Genomic DNA, 18,519 nt, shown 5'->3' on the forward strand with positions numbered 1-18,519 from the left:
TCAACACCGCATATTAAACGTCTAAGAATGTACATGACTAGTAAGTATCTTAAAACCTATGGATTGCTATGTCTCCGAAAGAGAATCAAGCATGTGTACAGGGGCATAAACGCAGCAGTGATAGGATTGGAGAGGTTCGGTGAGCAAATGAAGACCCTTTGAAGTCATATTGCATGGTACCCATTACACGGGTCTTAACTCTCCAGGTTTAAGGTATTCTTCCTTCAGCTAAAACATGCATGTGGAACCCAAGTATGATCAACAATGTGAACGGGAGACGTGTTCAAATATGTCTCAGTTTTCCTCCCCTGGTACTCGGGTGCAACATTCCAGACGCTTTACTAACACTCTCCCCACTTGGAGAGTCAGCGCCTTTAACCTCCTGTTTGGCCCAGTTTGCAATTTCTGCGGAAGATGAACAGGAATAGCGAGAACCAATGAGAGACTAGCTGGAGGTGTTTGGACGGGCAAATTTAACTCTCATTTCCCACCAGGAAGAGGAAATAACCAAAGGCTCAGCGTGCCGTGCCGGAACCAGATTAGGGCAGGAAGCCATCCTGCGGTGTTGCGGCCAGGTCACAAGAAAGCAAGTTGAAGAAAGGAGCTCAGGGGCACTGTAATTCACAAACCTGCAGAGTTATAAATGACAGCTATCGTCCAAAAATAGACTGAAGTAAGGCTGCCAAGAGGACTTGAAAGCGGGGCAGAATTGCAGGAAACCGATTTCAGGAGGTAGACTGGAATTGCATTGAAAGCATAGGAAAAGAGGCAGAACGTCCACAATGATGCACTTGGCCAAAAAGGGCGTATGCGTTTTTTCCTGAATATATTCAGGAAAAAACGCATACGCCCTTTTTGGCCAACCAAGCAAGCTTGCAAAGGAAATCTGCACTACAATGAAGTCTCACTTCCCCCCGGTCAAAAGGGCCATCTGAAAAAAGTGTAAAATCCAGAAAGGCAGGACAGGTCATGGAGAACTGGGAGCCTTGTTATGCTGATGGGCGGGATGTAAATTGCCAACAACCACTCGGGAGAAGTGTATGGTGTTTCCTGAAACATCTAAAAAACAAAGCAACAGAGCCTAGGGCACTTCCACTTATGGTCCTATAGCTTAGGGAAATTAAAATCAAAAAGACACAGCCACCCCAAAGTTTGGAACGGCTCTGTTTACAAGAACCTCGTTTACAGTACAAGTTCAACATCGCAGAAAGTGAAAAATGGATAAAGAAGTTGTGGTATTCACTTACAAAGCAATATCACTCAGCAATGAAATCTATGTCATCAGGACCTTAGCAGCACAATGAGTGGATTCAGGTATGATGATTCTAACTGAAATAAGTCACACAGAAAAAGAAACATCATAAGATATCAGTAATACACGGAATGGAAACTTGGCTACACAGGAACTGAATTACAGAACAGAACTGGGTCACAAATTTAGAAAAACAACTTATGCTTGCTTAAGGGTAAAGGTGAGTTGGGGTGCTGCATAAAACCAGAGATTGAAATGAGCACAGATAAAGTTCCTTAAGCCAAATATGGAATAGACAAGAGCTACTCCTTGCTCAACGAAATGGACTCAACACTGCATATTAAACGCCTAATAATGTACCTGACTTGTAAGTATCTTAAAACCTATAGATTGCTATGTCTCCGAAAGAGAATCAAGCATGTGTACAGGGGCATAAACGCAGCAGTGATAGGATTGGAGAGGTTCGGTGAGCAAATGAAGACCCTTTGAAGTCATATTGCATGGTACCCATTCCACGGGTTTCAACTACCCAGGTTTAAGGTATTCTTCCTTCAGCTAAAACATGCATGTGGAACCTAGAGTATGATCAACCATGTGATCGGGAGACGTGTTCAAATATGTCTCAGTTTTCCTCCCCTGGTACTCGGGTGCAACATTCCAGACGCTTTACTAACACTCTCCCCACTTGGAGAGTCAGTCCCTTTAACCTCCTGTTTGGCCCAGTTTGCAATTTCTGCGGAAGATGAACAGGAATAGCGAGAACCAATGAGAGGCTAGCTGGAGGTGTCTGGACGGGCAAATTTAACTCTCATTTCCCACCAGGAAGAGGAAATAACCAAAGGCTCAGCGTGCCGTACCGGAACCAGATTAGGGCCTGAAGTCATCCTGCGGTGTTGCGGCCAGCTCAAAAGAAAGCGAGTTGAAGAAAGGAGCTCAGGGGCACTGTAATTCACAAACCTGCAGAGTTATAAATGACAGCTATCGTCCAAAAATAGACTGAAGTAAGGCTGCCAAGAGGACTTGAAAGCGGAGCAGAATTGCAGGAAACCGTTTTCAGGAGGTAGACTGGAATTGCATTGAAAGCATAGGAAAAGAGGCAGAACGTCCACAATGATGCACTTGGCCAAAAAGGGCGTATGCGTTTTTTCCTGAATATATTCAGGAAAAAACGCATACGCCCTTTTTGGCCAACCAAGCAAGCTTGCAAAGGAAATCTGCACTACAATGAAGTCTCACTTCCCCCCGGTCAAAAGGGCCATCTGAAAAAAGTGTAAAATCCAGAAAGGCAGGACAGGCCATGGAGAACTGGGAGCCTTGTTATGCTGATGGGCGGGATGTAAATTGCCAACAACCACTCAGGAGAAGTGTACGGTGTTTCCTGAAACATCTAAAAAACAAAGCAACAGAACCTAGGGCACTTCCACTTATGGTCCTATAGCTTAGGGAAATTAAAATCAAAAAGACACAGCCACCCCAAAGTTTGGGACGCCTCTGTTTACAAGAACCTCGTTTACAGTACAAGTTCAACATCGCAGAAAGTGAAAAATGGAAAGAAGTTGTGGTATTTACTTACAAAGCAATATCACTCAGCAATGAAATCTGTGTCATCAGGCCCTTAGCAGCACAATGAGTGGATTCAGGTATCATGATTCTAACTGAAGTAAGTCACACAGAAAAAGAAACATCATAAGATATCAGTAATACACGGAATGGAAACTTGGCTACACAGGAACTGAATTACAGAACAGAACAGGGTCTCAAATTTAGAAAACCAACTTATGCTTGCTTAAGGGTAAAGGTGAGTTGGGGTGCTGCATAAAACCAGAGATTGAAATGAGCACAGATAAAGTTCCTTAAGTCAAATATGGAATAGACAAGAGCTACTCCTTGCTCAACGAAATGGACTCAACACCGCATATTAAACGCCTAAGAATGTACCTGACTAGTAAGTATCTTAAAACCTATGGATTGCTATGTCTCCGAAAGAGAATCAAGCATGTGTACAGGGGCATAAACGCAGCAGTGATAGGATTGGAGACATTCGGTGAGCAAATGAAGACCCTTTGAAGTCATATTGCATGGTACCCATTACACGGGTCTTAACTCTCCAGGTTTAAGGTATTCTTCCTTCAGCTAAAACATGCATGTGGAACCCAAGTATGATCAACCATGTGAACGGGAGACGTGTTCAAATATGTCTCAGTTTTCCTCCCTTGGTACTCGGGTGCAACATTCCAGACGCTTTACTAACACTCTCCCCACTTGGAGAGTCAGCGCCTTTAACCTCCTGTTTGGCCCAGTTTGCAATTTCTGCGGAAGATGAACAGGAATAGCGAGAACAAATGAGAGGCTAGCTGGAGGTGTCTGGACGGGCAAATTTAACTCTCATTTCCCAACAGGAAGAGGAAATAACCAAAGGCTCAGCGTGCCGTACCGGAACCAGATTAGGGCCTGAAGTCATCCTGCGGTGTTGCGGCCAGCTCAAAAGAAAGCGAGTTGAAGAAAGGAGCTCAGGGGCACTGTAATTCACAAACCTGCAGAGTTATAAATGACAGCTATCGTCCAAAAATAGACTGAAGTAAGGCTGCCAAGAGGACTTGAAAGCGGAGCAGAATTGCAGGAAACCGTTTTCAGGAGGTAGACTGGAATTGCATTGAAAGCATAGGAAAAGAGGCAGAACGTCCACAATGATGCACTTGGCCAAAAAGGGCGTATGCGTTTTTTCCTGAATATATTCAGGAAAAAACGCATACGCCCTTTTTGGCCAACCAAGCAAGCTTGCAAAGGAAATCTGCACTACAATGAAGTCTCACTTCCCCCCGGTCAAAAGGGCCATCTGAAAAAAGTGTAAAATCCAGAAAGGCAGGACAGGCCATGGAGAACTGGGAGCCTTGTTATGCTGATGGGTGGGATGTAAATTGCCAACAACCACTCGGGAGAAGTGTATGGTGTTTCCTGAAACATCTAAAAAACAAAGCAACAGAACCTAGGGCACTTCCACTTATGGTCCTATAGCTTAGGGAAATTAAAATCAAAAAGACACAGCCACCCCAAAGTTTGGAACGGCTCTGTTTACAAGAACCTCGTTTACAGTACAAGTTCAACATCGCAGAAAGTGAAAAATGGAAAGAAGTTGTGGTATTTACTTACAAAGCAATATCACTCAGCAATGAAATCTGTGTCATCAGGCCCTTAGCAGCACAATGAGTGGATTCAGGTATCATGATTCTAACTGAAGTAAGTCACACAGAAAAAGAAACATCATAAGATATCAGTAATACACGGAATGGAAACTTGGCTACACAGGAACTGAATTACAGAACAGAACAGGGTCTCAAATTTAGAAAACCAACTTATGCTTGCTTAAGGGTAAAGGTGAGTTGGGGTGCTGCATAAAACCAGAGATTGAAATGAGCACAGATAAAGTTCCTTAAGTCAAATATGGAATAGACAAGAGCTACTCCTTGCTCAACGAAATGGACTCAACACCGCATATTAAACGCCTAAGAATGTACCTGACTAGTAAGTATCTTAAAACCTATGGATTGCTATGTCTCCGAAAGAGAATCAAGCATGTGTACAGGGGCATAAACGCAGCAGTGATAGGATTGGAGAGGTTCGGTGAGCAAATGAAGACCCTTTGAAGTCATATTGCATGGTACCCATTCCACGGGTCTCAACTCTCCAGGTTTAAGGTATTCTTCCTTCAGCTAAAACATGCATGTGGAACCCAAGTATGATCAACCATGTGAACGGGAGACGTGTTCAAATATGTCTCAGTTTTCCTCCCCTGGTACTCGGGTGCAACATTCCAGACGCTTTACTAACACTCTCCCCACTTGGAGAGTCAGCGCCTTTAACCTCCTGTTAGGCCCAGTTTGCAATTTCTGCGGAAGATGAACAGGAATAGCGAGAACCAATGAGAGACTAGCTGGAGGTGTCTGAACGGGCAAATTTAACTCTCATTTCCCACCAGGAAGAGGAAATAACCAAAGGCTCAGCGTGCCGTGCCGGAACCAGATTAGGGCCTGAAGCCATCCTGCGGTGTTGCGGCCAGGTCACAAGAAAGCGAGTTGAAGAAAGGAGCTCAGGGGCACTGTAATTCACAAACCTGCAGAGTTATAAATGACAGCTATCGTCCAAAAATAGACTGAAGTAAGGCTGCCAAGAGGACTTGAAAGCGGGGCAGAATTGCAGGAAACCGATTTCAGGAGGTAGACTGGAATTGCATTGAAAGCATAGGAAAAGAGGCAGAACGTCCACAATGATGCACTTGGCCAAAAAGGGCGTATGCGTTTTTTCCTGAATATATTCAGGAAAAAACGCATACGCCCTTTTTGGCCAACCAAGCAAGCTTGCAAAGGAAATCTGCACTACAATGAAGTCTCACTTCCCCCCGGTCAAAAGGGCCATCTGAAAAAAGTGTAAAATCCAGAAAGGCAGGACAGGCCATGGAGAACTGGGAGCCTTGTTATGCTGATGGGCGGGATGTAAATTGCCAACAACCACTCGGGAGAAGTGTACGGTGTTTCCTGAAACATCTAAAAAACAAAGCAACAGAACCTAGGGCACTTCCACTTATGGTCCTATAGCTTAGGGAAATTAAAATCAAAAAGACACAGCCACCCCAAAGTTTGGGACGCCTCTGTTTACAAGAACCTCGTTTACAGTACAAGTTCAACATCGCAGAAAGTGAAAAATGGATAAAGAAGTTGTTGTATTTACTTACAAAGCAATATCACTCAGCAATGAAATCTATGTCATCAGGCCCTTAGCATCACAATGAGTGGATTCAGGTATGATGATTCTAACTGAAATAAGTCACACAGAAAAAGAAACATCATAAGATATCAGTAATACACGGAATGTAAACTTGGCTACACAGGAACTGAATTACAGAACAGAACAGGGTCTCAAATTTAGAAAACCAACTTATGCTTGCTTAAGGGTAAAGGTGAGTTGGGGTGCTGCATAAAACCAGAGATTGAAATGAGCACAGATAAAGTTCCTTAAGTCAAATATGGAATACACAAGAGCTACTCCTTGCTCAACGAAATGGACTCAACACCGCATATTAAACGCCTAAGAATGTACCTGACTAGTAAGTATCGTAAAACCTATGGATTGCTATGTCTCCAAAAGAGAATCAAGCATGTGTACAGGGGCATAAATGCAGCAGTGATAGGATTGGAGAGGTTCGGTGAGCAAATGAAGACCCTTTGAAGTCATATTGCATGGTACCCATTACACGGGTCTTAACTCTCCAGGTTTAAGGTATTCTTCCTTCAGCTAAAACATGCATGTGGAACCCAAGTATGATCAACCATGTGAACGGGAGACGTGTTCAAATATGTCTCAGTTTTCCTCCCCTGGTACTCGGGTGCAACATTCCAGACGCTTTACTAACACTCTCCCCACTTGGAGAGTCAGCGCCTTTAACCTCCTGTTTGGCCCACTTTGCAATTTCTGCGGAAGATGAACAGGAATAGCGAGAACCAATGAGAGGCTAGCTGGAGGTGTTTGGACGGGCAAATTTAACTCTCATTTCCCACCAGGAAGAGGAAATAACCAAAGGCTCAGCGTGCCGTACCGGAACCAGATTAGGGCCTGAAGCCATCCTGCGGTGTTGCGGCCAGCTCAAAAGAAAGCGAGTTGAAGAAAGGAGCTCAGGGGCACTGTAATTCACAAACCTGCAGAGTTATAAATGACAGCTATCGTCCAAAAATAGACTGAAGTAAGGCTGCCAAGAGGACTTGAAAGCGGGGCAGAATTGCAGGAAACCGATTTCAGGAGGTAGACTGGAATTGCATTGAAAGCATAGGAAAAGAGGCAGAACGTCCACAATGATGCACTTGGCCAAAAAGGGCGTATGCGTTTTTTCCTGAATATATTCAGGAAAAAACGCATACGCCCTTTTTGGCCAACCAAGCAAGCTTGCAAAGGAAATCTGCACTACAATGAAGTCTCACTTCCCCCCGGTCAAAAGGGCCATCTGAAAAAAGTGTAAAATCCAGAAAGGCAACAGGCCATTGAGACCTGGGAGCCTTGTTATGCTGATGGGCGGGATGTAAATTGCCAACAACCACTCGGGAGAAGTGTATGGTGTTTCCTGAAACATCTAAAAAACAAAGCAACAGAGCCTAGGGCACTTCCACTTATGGTCCTATAGCTTAGGGAAATTAAAATCAAAAAGACACAGCCACCCCAAAGTTTGGAACGGCTCTGTTTACAAGAACCTCGTTTACAGTACAAGTTCAACATCACAGAAAGTGAAAAATGGATAAAGAAGTTGTGGTATTTACTTAGAAAGCAATATCACTCAGCAATGAAATCTGTGTCATCAGGCCCTTAGCAGCACAATGAGTGGATTCAGGTATGATGATTCTAACTGAAATAAGTCACACAGAAAAAGAAACATCATAAGATATCAGTAATACACGGAATGGAAACTTGGCTACACAGGAACTGAATTACAGAACAGAACAGGGTCTCAAATTTAGAAAACCAACTTATGCTTGCTTAAGGGTAAAGGTGAGTTGGGGTGCTGCATAAAACCAGAGATTGAAATGAGCACAGATAAAGTTCCTTAAGCCAAATATGGAATAGACAAGAGCTACTCCTTGCTCAACGAAATGGACTCAACACCGCATATTAAACGCCTAAGAATGTACCTGACTAGTAAGTATCTTAAAACCTATGGATTGCTATGTCTCCGAAAGAGAATCAAGCATGTGTACAGGGGCATAAACGCAGCAGTGATAGGATTGGAGAGGTTCGGTGAGCAAATGAAGACCCTTTGAAGTCATATTGCATGGTACCCATTCCACGGGTTTCAACTACCCAGGTTTAAGGTATTCTTCCTTCAGCTAAAACATGCATGTGGAACCTAGAGTATGATCAACCATGTGATCGGGAGCCGTGTTCAAATATGTCTCAGTTTTCCTCCCCTGGTACTCGGGTGCAACATTCCAGACGCTTTACTAACACTCTCCCCACTTGGAGAGTCAGTCCCTTTAACCTCCTGTTTGGCCCAGTTTGCAATTATTGCGGAAGATGAACAGGAATAGTGAGAACCAATGAGAGACTAGCTGGAGGTGTCTGGACGGGCAAATTTAACTCTCATTTCCCACCAGGAAGAGGAAATAACCAAAGGCTCAGCGTGCCGTACCGGAACCAGATTAGGGCCTGAAGTCATCCTGCGGTGTTGCGGCCAGCTCAAAAGAAAGCGAGTTGAAGAAAGGAGCTCAGGGGCACTGTAATTCACAAACCTGCAGAGTTATAAATGACAGCTATCGTCCAAAAATAGACTGAAGTAAGGCTGCCAAGAGGACTTGAAATCGGGGCAGAATTGCAGGAAACCGATTTCAGGAGGTAGACTGGAATTGCATTGAAAGCATAGGAAAAGAGGCAGAACGTCCACAATGATGCACTTGGCCAAAAAGGGCGTATGCGTTTTTTCCTGAATATATTCAGGAAAAAACGCATACGCCCTTTTTGGCCAACCAAGCAAGCTTGCAAAGGAAATCTGCACTACAATGAAGTCTCACTTCCCCCCGGTCAAAAGGGCCATCTGAAAAAAATGTAAAATCCAGAAAGGCAGGACAGGCCATGGAGAACAGGGAGCCTTGTTATGCTGATGGGCGGGATGTAAATTGCCAACAACCACTCGGGAGAAGTGTATGGTGTTTCCTGAAACATCTAAAAAACAAAGCAACAGAGCCTAGGGCACTTCCACTTATGGTCCTATAGCTTAGGGAAATTAAAATCAAAAAGACACAGCCACCCCAAAGTTTGGAACGGCTCTGTTTACAAGAACCTCGGTTACAGTATAAGTTCAACATCGCAGAAAGTGAAAAATGGATAAAGAAGTTGTGGTATTCACTTACAAAGCAATATCACTCAGCAATGAAATCTATGTCATCAGGCCCTTAGCAGCACAATGAGTGGATTCAGGTATGATGATTCTAACTGAAATAAGTCACACAGAAAAAGAAACATCATAAGATATCAGTAATACACGGAATGGAAACTTGGCTACAGAGGAACTGAATTACAGAACAGAACAGGGTCTCAAATTTAGAAAACCAACTTATGCTTGCTTAAGGGTAAAGGTGAGTTGGGGTGCTGCATAAAACCAGAGATTGAAATGAGCACAGATAAAGTTCCTTAAGCCAAATATGGAATAGACAAGAGCCACTCCTTGCTCAACGAAATGGACTCAACACCGCATATTAAACGCCTAAGAATGTACCTGACTAGTAAGTATCTTAAAACCTATGGATTGCTATGTCTCCGAAAGAGAATCAAGCATGTGTACAGGGGCATAAACGCAGCAGTGATAGGATTGGAGAGGTTCGGTGAGCAAATGAAGACCCTTTGAAGTCATATTGCATGGTACCCATTCCACGGGTTTCAATTACCCAGGTTTTAGGTATTCTTCCTTCAGCTAAAACAGGCATGTGGAACCCAGAGTATGATCAACCATGTGATCGGGACACGTGTTCAAATATGTCTCAGTTTTCCTCCCCTGGTACTCGGGTGCAACATTCCAGACGCTTTACTAACACTCTCCCCACTTGGAGAGTCAGCGCCTTTAACCTCCTGTTTGGCCCAGTTTGCAATTTCTGCGGAAGATGAACAGGAATAGCGAGAACCAATGAGAGGCTAGCTGGAGGTGTCTGGACGGGCAAATTTAACTCTCATTTCCCACCAGGAAGAGGAAATAACCAAAGGCTCAGCGTGCCGTGCCGGAACCAGATTAGGGCCTGAAGCCATCCTGCGGTGTTGCGGCCAGGTCACAAGAAAGCGAGTTGAAGAAAGGAGCTCAGGGGCACTGTAATTCACAAACCTGCAGAGTTATAAATGACAGCTATCGTCCAAAAATAGACTGAAGTAAGGCTGCCAAGAGGACTTGAAAGTGGGGCAGAATTGCAGGAAACCGATTTAAGGAGGTAGACTGGAATTGCATTGAAAGCATAGGAAAAGAGGCAGAACGTCCACAATGATGCACCTGGCCAAAAAGGGCGTATGCGTTTTTTCCTGAATATATTCAGGAAAAAACGCATACGCCCTTTTTGGCCAACCAAGCAAGCTTGCAAAGGAAATCTGCACTAAAATGAAGTCTCACTTCCCCCCGGTCAAAAGGGCCATCTGAAAAAAGTGTAAAATCCAGAAAGGCAGGACAGGCCATGGAGAACTGGGAGCCTTGTTATGCTGATGGGCGGGATGTAAATTGCCAACAGACACTCGGGAGAAGTGTATGGTGTTTCCTGAAACATCTAAAAAACAAAGCAACAGAGCCTAGGGCACTGCCACTTATGGTCCTATAGCTTAGGGAAATTAAATTCAAAAAGACACAGCCACCCTAAAGTTTGGGACGCCTCTGTTTACAAGAACCTCGTTTACAGTACAAGTTCAACATCGCAGAAAGTGAAAAATGGATAAAGAACTTGTGGTACTTACGTACAATGCAGTATCACTCAGCAATGAAATCTATGTCATCAGGCACCTAGCAGCATAATGAGTAGATTCAGGTACGATGATTCTAACTGAAATAAGTCACACAGAAAAAGAAACATCATAAGATATCACTAATACACGGAATGTAAACTTGGCTACACAGGAACTGAATTCCAAAACAGAACAGGTTCTCAAATTTAGAAAACCAACTTATGCTTGCTTAAGGGGAAAGGTGAGTTGGGTTGCTGCATAAAACCAGAGATTGAAATGAGCACAGATAAAGTTCCTTAAGTCAAATATGGAATAGACAAGAGCCACTCCTTGCTCAACGAAATGGACTCAACACCGCATATTAAACGCCTAAGAATGTACCTGACTAGTAAGTATCTTAAAACCTATGGATTGCTATGTCTCCGAAAGAGAATCAAGCATGTGTACAGGGGCATAAACGCAGCAGTGATAGGATTGGAGAGGTTTGGTGAGCAAATGAAGACCCTTTGAAGTCATATTGCATGGTACCCATTCCACGGGTTTCAATTACCCAGGTTTTAGGTATTCTTCCTTCAGCTAAAACAGGCATGTGGAACCCAGAGTATGATCAACCATGTGATCGCGAGACGTGTTCAAATATGTCTCAGTTTTCCTCCCCTGGTACTCGGGTGCAACATTCCAGACGCTTTACTAACACTCTCCCCACTTGGAGAGTCAGCGCCTTTAACCTCCTGTTTGGCACAGTTTGCAATTTCTGCGGAAGATGAACAGGAATAGCGAGAACCAATGAGAGGCTAGCTGGAGGTGTCTGGACGGGCAAATTTAACTCTCATTTCCCAACAGGAAGAGGAAATAACCAAAGGCTCAGCGTGCCGTACCGGAACCAGATTAGGGCCTGAAGCCATCCTGCGGTGTTGCGGCCAGCTCAAAAGAAAGCGAGTTGAAGAAAGGAGCTCAGGGGCACTGTAATTCACAAACCTGCAGAGTTATAAATGACAGCTATCGTCCAAAAATAGACTGAAGTAAGGCTGCCAAGAGGACTTGAAAGCGGGGCAGAATTGCAGGAAACCGATTTCAGGAGGTAGACTGAAATTGCATTGAAAGCATAGGAAAAGAGGCAGAACGTCCACAATGATGCACTTGGCCAAAAAGGGCGTATGCGTTTTTTCCTGAATATATTCAGGAAAAAACGCATACGCCCTATTTGGCCAACCAAGCAAGCTTGCGAAGGAAATCTGCACTACAATGAAGTCTCACTTCCCCCCGGTCAAAAGGGCCATCTGAAAAAAGTGTAAAATCCAGAAAGGCAGGACAGGCCATGGAGAACTGGGAGCCTTGTTATGCTGATGGGCGGGATGTAAATTGCCAACAACCACTCGGGAGAAGTGTATGGTGTTTCCTGAAACATCTAAAAAACAAAGCAACAGAGCCTAGGGCACTGCCACTTATGGTCCTATAGCTTAGGGAAATTAAAATCAAAAAGACACAGCCACCTCAAAGTTTGGGACGCCTCTGTTTACAAGAACCTCGTTTCCAGTACAAGTTCAACATCGCAGAAAGTGAAAAATGGATAAAGAAGTTGTGGTATTTACTTACAAAGCAATATCACTCAGCAATGAAATCTATGTCATCAGGCCCTTAGCATCACAATGAGTGGATTCAGGTATGATGATTCTAACTGAAATAAGTCACACAGAAAAAGAAACATCATAAGATATCAGTAATACACGGAATGTAAACTTGGCTACACAGGAACTGAATTACAGAACAGAACAGGGTCTCAAATTTAGAAAACCAACTTATGCTTGCTTAAGGGGTAAGGTGAGTTGGGGTGCTGCATAAAACCAGAGATTGAAATGAGCACAGATAAAGTTCCTTAAGCCAAATATGGAATAGACAAGAGCTACTCCTTGCTCAACGAAATGGACTCAACACCGCATATTAAACGCCTAAGAATGTACCTGACTAGTAAGTATCGTAAAACCTATGGATTGCTATGTCTCCAAAAGAGAATCAAGCATGTGTACAGGGGCATAAATGCAGCAGTGATAGGACTGGAGAGGTTCGGTGAGCAAATGAAGACCCTTTGAAGTCATATTGCATGGTACCCATTACACGGGTCTTAACTCTCCAGGTTTAAGGTATTCTTCCTTCAGCTAAAACATGCATGTGGAACCCAAGTATGATCAACCATGTGAACGGGAGACGTGTTCAAATATGTCTCAGTTTTCCTCCCCTGGTACTCGGGTGCAACATTCCAGACGCTTTACTAACACTCTCCCCACTTGGAGAGTCAGCGCCTTTAACCTCTTGTTTGGCCCACTTTGCAATTTCTGCGGAAGATGAACAGGAATAGCGAGAACCAATGAGAGGCTAGCTGGAGGTGTCTGGACGGGCAAATTTAACTCTCATTTCCCACCAGGAAGAGGAAATAACCAAAGGCTCAGCGTGCCGTACCGGAACCAGATTAGGGCCTGAAGCCATCCTGCGGTGTTGCGGCCAGGTCACAAGAAAGCGAGTTGAAGAAAGGAGCTCAGGGGCACTGTAATTCACAAACCTGCAGAGTTATAAATGACAGCTATCGTCCAAAAATAGACTGAAGTAAGGCTGCCAAGAGGACTTGAAAGCGGGGCAGAATTGCAGGAAACCGATTTCAGGAGGTAGACTGGAATTGCATTGAAAGCATAGGAAAAGAGGCAGAACGTCCACAATGATGCACTTGGCCAAAAAGGGCGTATGCGTTTTTTCCTGAATATATTCAGGAAAAAACGCATACGCCCTTTTTGGCCAACCAAGCAAGCTTGCAAAGGAAATCTGCACTACAATGAAGTCTCACTTCCCCCCGGTCAAAAGGGCCATCTGAAAAAAGTGTAAAATCCAGAAAGGCAGGACAGGCCATGGAGAACTGGGAGCCTTGTTATGCTGATGGGCGGGATGTAAATTGCCAACAACCACTCGGGAGAAGTGTATGGTGTTTCCTGAAACATCTAAAAAACAAAGCAACAGAGCCTAGGGCACTGCCACTTATGGTCCTATAGCTTAGGGAAATTAAAATCAAAAAGACACAGCCACCCCAAAGTTTGGGACGCCTCTGTTTACAAGAACCTCGTTTACAGTACAAGTTCAACATCGCAGAAAGTGAAAAATGGATAAAGAAGTTGTGGTATTCACTTACAAAGCAATATCACTCAGCAATGAAATCTATGTCATCAGGCCCTTAGCAGCACAATGAGTGGATTCAGGTATGATGATTCTAACTGAAATAAGTCACACAGAAAAAGAAACATCATAAGATATCAGTAATACACGGAATGTAAACTTGGCTACACAGGAACTGAATTACAGAACAGAACAGGGTCTCAAATTTAGAAAACCAACTTATGCTTGCTTAAGGGGAAAGGTGAGTTGGGGTGCTGCATAAAACCAGAGATTGAAATGAGCACAGATAAAGTTCCTTAAGTCAAATATGGAATAGACAAGAGCTACTCCTTGCTCAACGAAATGGACTCAACACCGCATATTAAACGTCTAAGAATGTACCTGACTAGTAAGTATCTTAAAACCTATGGATTGCTATGTCTCCGAAAGAGAATCAAGCATGTGTACAGGGGCATAAACGCAGCAGTGATAGGATTGGAGAGGTTCGGTGAGCAAATGAAGACCCTTTGAAGTCATATTGCATGGTACCCATTACACGGGTCTTAACTCTCCAGGTTTAAGGTATTCTTCCTTCAGCTAAAACATGCATGTGGAACCCAAGTATGATCAACCATGTGAACGGGAGACGTGTTCAAATATGTCTCAGTTTTCCTCCCCTGGTACTCGGGTGCAACATTCCAGACGCTTTACTAACAATCTCCCCACTTGGAGAGTCAGCGCCTTTAACCTCCTGTTTCGCCCAGTTTGCAATTTCTGCGGAAGATGAACAGGAATAGCGAGAACCAATGAGAGACTAGCTGGAGGTGTTTGGACGGGCAAATTTAACTCTCATTTCCCACCAGGAAGAGGAAATAACCAAAGGCTCAGCGTGCCGTGCCGGAACCAGATTAGGGCCTGAAGCCATCCTGCGGTGTTGCGGCCAGGTCACAAGAAAGCAAGTTGAAGAAAGGAGCTCAGGGGCACTGTAATTCACAAACCTGCAGAGTTATAAATGACAGCTATCGTCCAAAAATAGACTGAAGTAAGGCTGCCAAGAGGACTTGAAAGCGGGGCAGAATTGCAGGAAACCGATTTCAGGAGGTAGACTGAAATTGCATTGAAAGCATAGGAAAAGAGGCAGAACGTCCACAATAATGCACTTGGCCAAAAAGGGCGTATGCATTTTTTCCTGAATATATTCAGGAAAAAACGCATACGCCCTTTTTGGCCAACCAAGCAAGCTTGCAAAGAAATCTGCACTACAATGAAGTCTCACTTCCCCCTGGTCAAAAGGGCCATCTGAAAAAAGTGTAAAATCCAGAAAGGCAGTACAGGCCATTGAGAACTGGGAGCCTTGTTATGCTGATGGGCGGGATGTAAATTGCCAACAGACACTTGGGAGAAGTGTATGGTGTTTCCTGAAACATCTAAAAAACAAAGCAACAGAGCCTAGGGCACTTCCACTTATGGTCCTATAGCTTAGGGAAATTAAAATCAAAAATACACAGCCACCCCAAAGTTTGGAACGGCTCTGTTTACAAGAACCTCTTTTACCGTGCAAGTTCAACATCGCAGAAAGTGAAAAATGGATAAAGAACTTGTGGTACTTACGTACAATGCAGTATCACTCAGCAATGAAATCTATGTCATCAGGCACGTAGCAGCATAATGAGTAGATTCAGATACGATGATTCTAACTGAAATAAGTCACACAGAAAAAGAAACATCATAAGATATCACTAATACACGGAATGTAAACTTGGCTACACAGGAACTGAATTCCAAAACAGAACAGGTTCTCAAATTTAGAAAACCAACTTATGCTTGCTTAAGGGGAAAGGTGAGTTCAGTTGCTGCATAAAACCAGAGATTGAAATGAGCACAGATAAAGTTCCTTAAGCCAAATATGGAATAGACAAGAGCCACTCCTTGCTCAACGAAATGGACTCAACACCGCATATTAAACGCCTAAGAATGTACCTGACTAGTAAGTATCTTAAAACCTATGGATTGCTATGTCTCCGAAAGAGAATCAAGCATGTGTACAGGGGCATAAACGCAGCAGTGATAGGATTGGAGAGGTTCGGTGAGCAAATGAAGACTCTTTGAAGTCATATTGCATGGTACCCATTCCACGGGTTTCAATTACCCAGGTTTTAGGTATTCTTCCTTCAGCTAAAACATGCATGTGGAACCCAGAGTACGATCAACCATGTGATCGGGAGACGTGTTCAAATATGTCTCAGTTTTCCTCCCTTGGTACTCGGGTGCAACATTCCAGACGCTTTACTAACACTCTCCCCACTTGGAGAGTCAGCGCCTTTAACCTCCTGTTTGGCACAGTTTGCAATTTCTGCGGAAGATGAACAGGAATAGCGAGAACCAATGAGAGGCTAGCTGGAGGTGTCTGGACGGGCAAATTTAACTCTCATTTCCCATCAGGAAGAGGAAATAACCAAAGGCTCAGCGTGCCGTACCGGAACCAGATTAGGGCCTGAAGTCATCCTGCGGTGTTGCGGGCAGCTCAAAAGAAAGCGAGTTGAAGAAAGGAGCTCAGGGGCACTGTAATTCACAAACCTGCAGAGTTATAAATGACAGCTATCGTCCAAAAATAGACTGAAGTAAGGCTGCCAAGAGGACTTGAAAGCGGGGCAGAATTGCAGGAAACCGATTTCAGGAGGTAGACTGAAATTGCATTGAAAGCATAGGAAAAGAGGCAGAACGTCCACAATGATGCACTTGGCCAAAAAGGGCATATGCGTTTTTTCCTGAATATATTCAGGAAAAAACGCATACGCCCTTTTTGGCCAACCAAGCAAGCTTGCAAAGGAAATCTGCACTACAATGAAGTCTCACTTCCCCCCGGTCAAAAGGGCCATCTGAAAAAAGTGTAAAATCCAGAAAGGCAGGACAGGCCATGGAGAACTGGGAGCCTTGTTATGCTGATGGGCGGGATGTAAATCGCCAACAGACACTCGGGAGAAGTGTATGGTGTTTCCTGAAACATCTAAAAAACAAAGCAACAGAACCTAGGGCACTTCCACTTATGGTCCTATAGCTTAGGGAAATTAAAATCAAAAAGACACAGCCACCCCAAAGTTTGGGACGCCTCTGTTTACAAGAACCTCGTTTACAGTACAAGTTCAACATCGCAGAAAGTGAAAAATGGATAAAGAAGTTGTGGTATTTACTTAAAAAGCAATATCACTCAGCAATGAAATCTATGTCATCAGGCCCTTAGCATCACAATGAGTGGATTCAGGTATGATGATTCTAACTGAAATAAGTCACACAGAAAAAGAAACATCATAAGATATCAGTAATACACGGAATGTAAACTTGGCTACACAGGAACTGAATTACAGAACAGAACAGGGTCTCAAATTTAGAAAACCAACTTATGCTTGCTCAAGGGGAAAGGTGAGTTGGGGTGCTGCATAAAACCAGAGATTGAAATGAGCACAGATAAAGTTCCTTAAGTCAAATATGGAATAGACAAGAGCTACTCCTTGCTCAACGAAATGGACTCAACACCGCATATTAAACGCCTAAGAATGTACCTGACTAGTAAGTATCTTAAAACCTATGGATTGCTATGTCTCCGAAAGGGAATCAAGCATGTGTACAGGGGCATAAACGCAGCAGTGATAGGATTGGAGAGGTTCGGTGAGCAAATGAAGACCCTTTGAAGTCATATTGCATGGTACCCATTACACGGGTCTTAACTCTCCAGGTTTAAGGTATTCTTCCTTCAGCTAAAACATGCATGTGGAACCCAAGTATGATCAACCATGTGAACGGGAGACGTGTTCAAATATGTCTCAGTTTTCCTCCCCTGCTACTCGGGTGCAACATTCCAGACGCTTTACTAACAATCTCCCCACTTGGAGAGTCAGCGCCTTTAACCTCCTGTTTCGCCCAGTTTGCAATTTCTGCGGAAGATGAACAGGAATAGCGAGAACCAATGAGAGACTAGCTGGAGGTGTTTGGACGGGCAAATTTAACTCTCATTTCCCACCAGGAAGAGGAAATAACCAAAGGCTCAGCGTGCCGTGCCGGAACCAGATTAGGGCCTGAAGCCATCCTGCGGTGTTGCGGCCAGGTCACAAGAAAGCAAGTTGAAGAAAGGAGCTCAGGGGCACTGTAATTCACAAACCTGCAGAGTTATAAATGACAGCTATCGTCCAAAAATAGACTGAAGTAAGGCTGCCAAGAGGACTTGAAAGCGGGGCAGAATTGCAGGAAACCGATTTCAGGAGGTAGACTGAAATTGCATTGAAAGCATAGGAAAAGAGGCAGAACGTCCACAATAATGCACTTGGCCAAAAAGGGCGTATGCATTTTTTCCTGAATATATTCAGGAAAAAACGCATACGCCCTTTTTGGCCAACCAAGCAAGCTTGCAAAGAAATCTGCACTACAATGAAGTCTCACTTCCCCCTGGTCAAAAGGGCCATCTGAAAAAAGTGTAAAATCCAGAAAGGCAGTACAGGCCATTGAGAACTGGGAGCCTTGTTATGCTGATGGGCGGGATGTAAATTGCCAACAGACACTTGGGAGAAGTGTATGGTGTTTCCTGAAACATCTAAAAAACAAAGCAACAGAGCCTAGGGCACTTCCACTTATGGTCCTATAGCTTAGGGAAATTAAAATCAAAAATACACAGCCACCCCAAAGTT

The 18,519-nt window shown here is 43.9% G+C and overlaps 1 long non-coding RNA gene across 1 annotated transcript in view; it reads right to left on the minus strand.

The window, feature by feature from the left end:
• Positions 1-17,032: 17,032 nt before the first annotated feature.
• Positions 17,033-18,519, minus strand: part of LOC307181324 — a 201,638-nt gene continuing 200,151 nt past the window's right edge. Inside the window, exon 3 of the long non-coding RNA XR_013826449.1 lies at positions 17,033-17,113. This is a non-coding gene — a long non-coding RNA (uncharacterized lncRNA). The remainder of the gene's footprint in view (positions 17,114-18,519) is intronic.

The sequence above is a fragment of the Stenella coeruleoalba genome, assembly GCF_951394435.1.
Source record: "Stenella coeruleoalba genome assembly, contig: scaffold_114, whole genome shotgun sequence".
Lineage (NCBI taxonomy): Eukaryota > Metazoa > Chordata > Mammalia > Artiodactyla > Delphinidae > Stenella > Stenella coeruleoalba.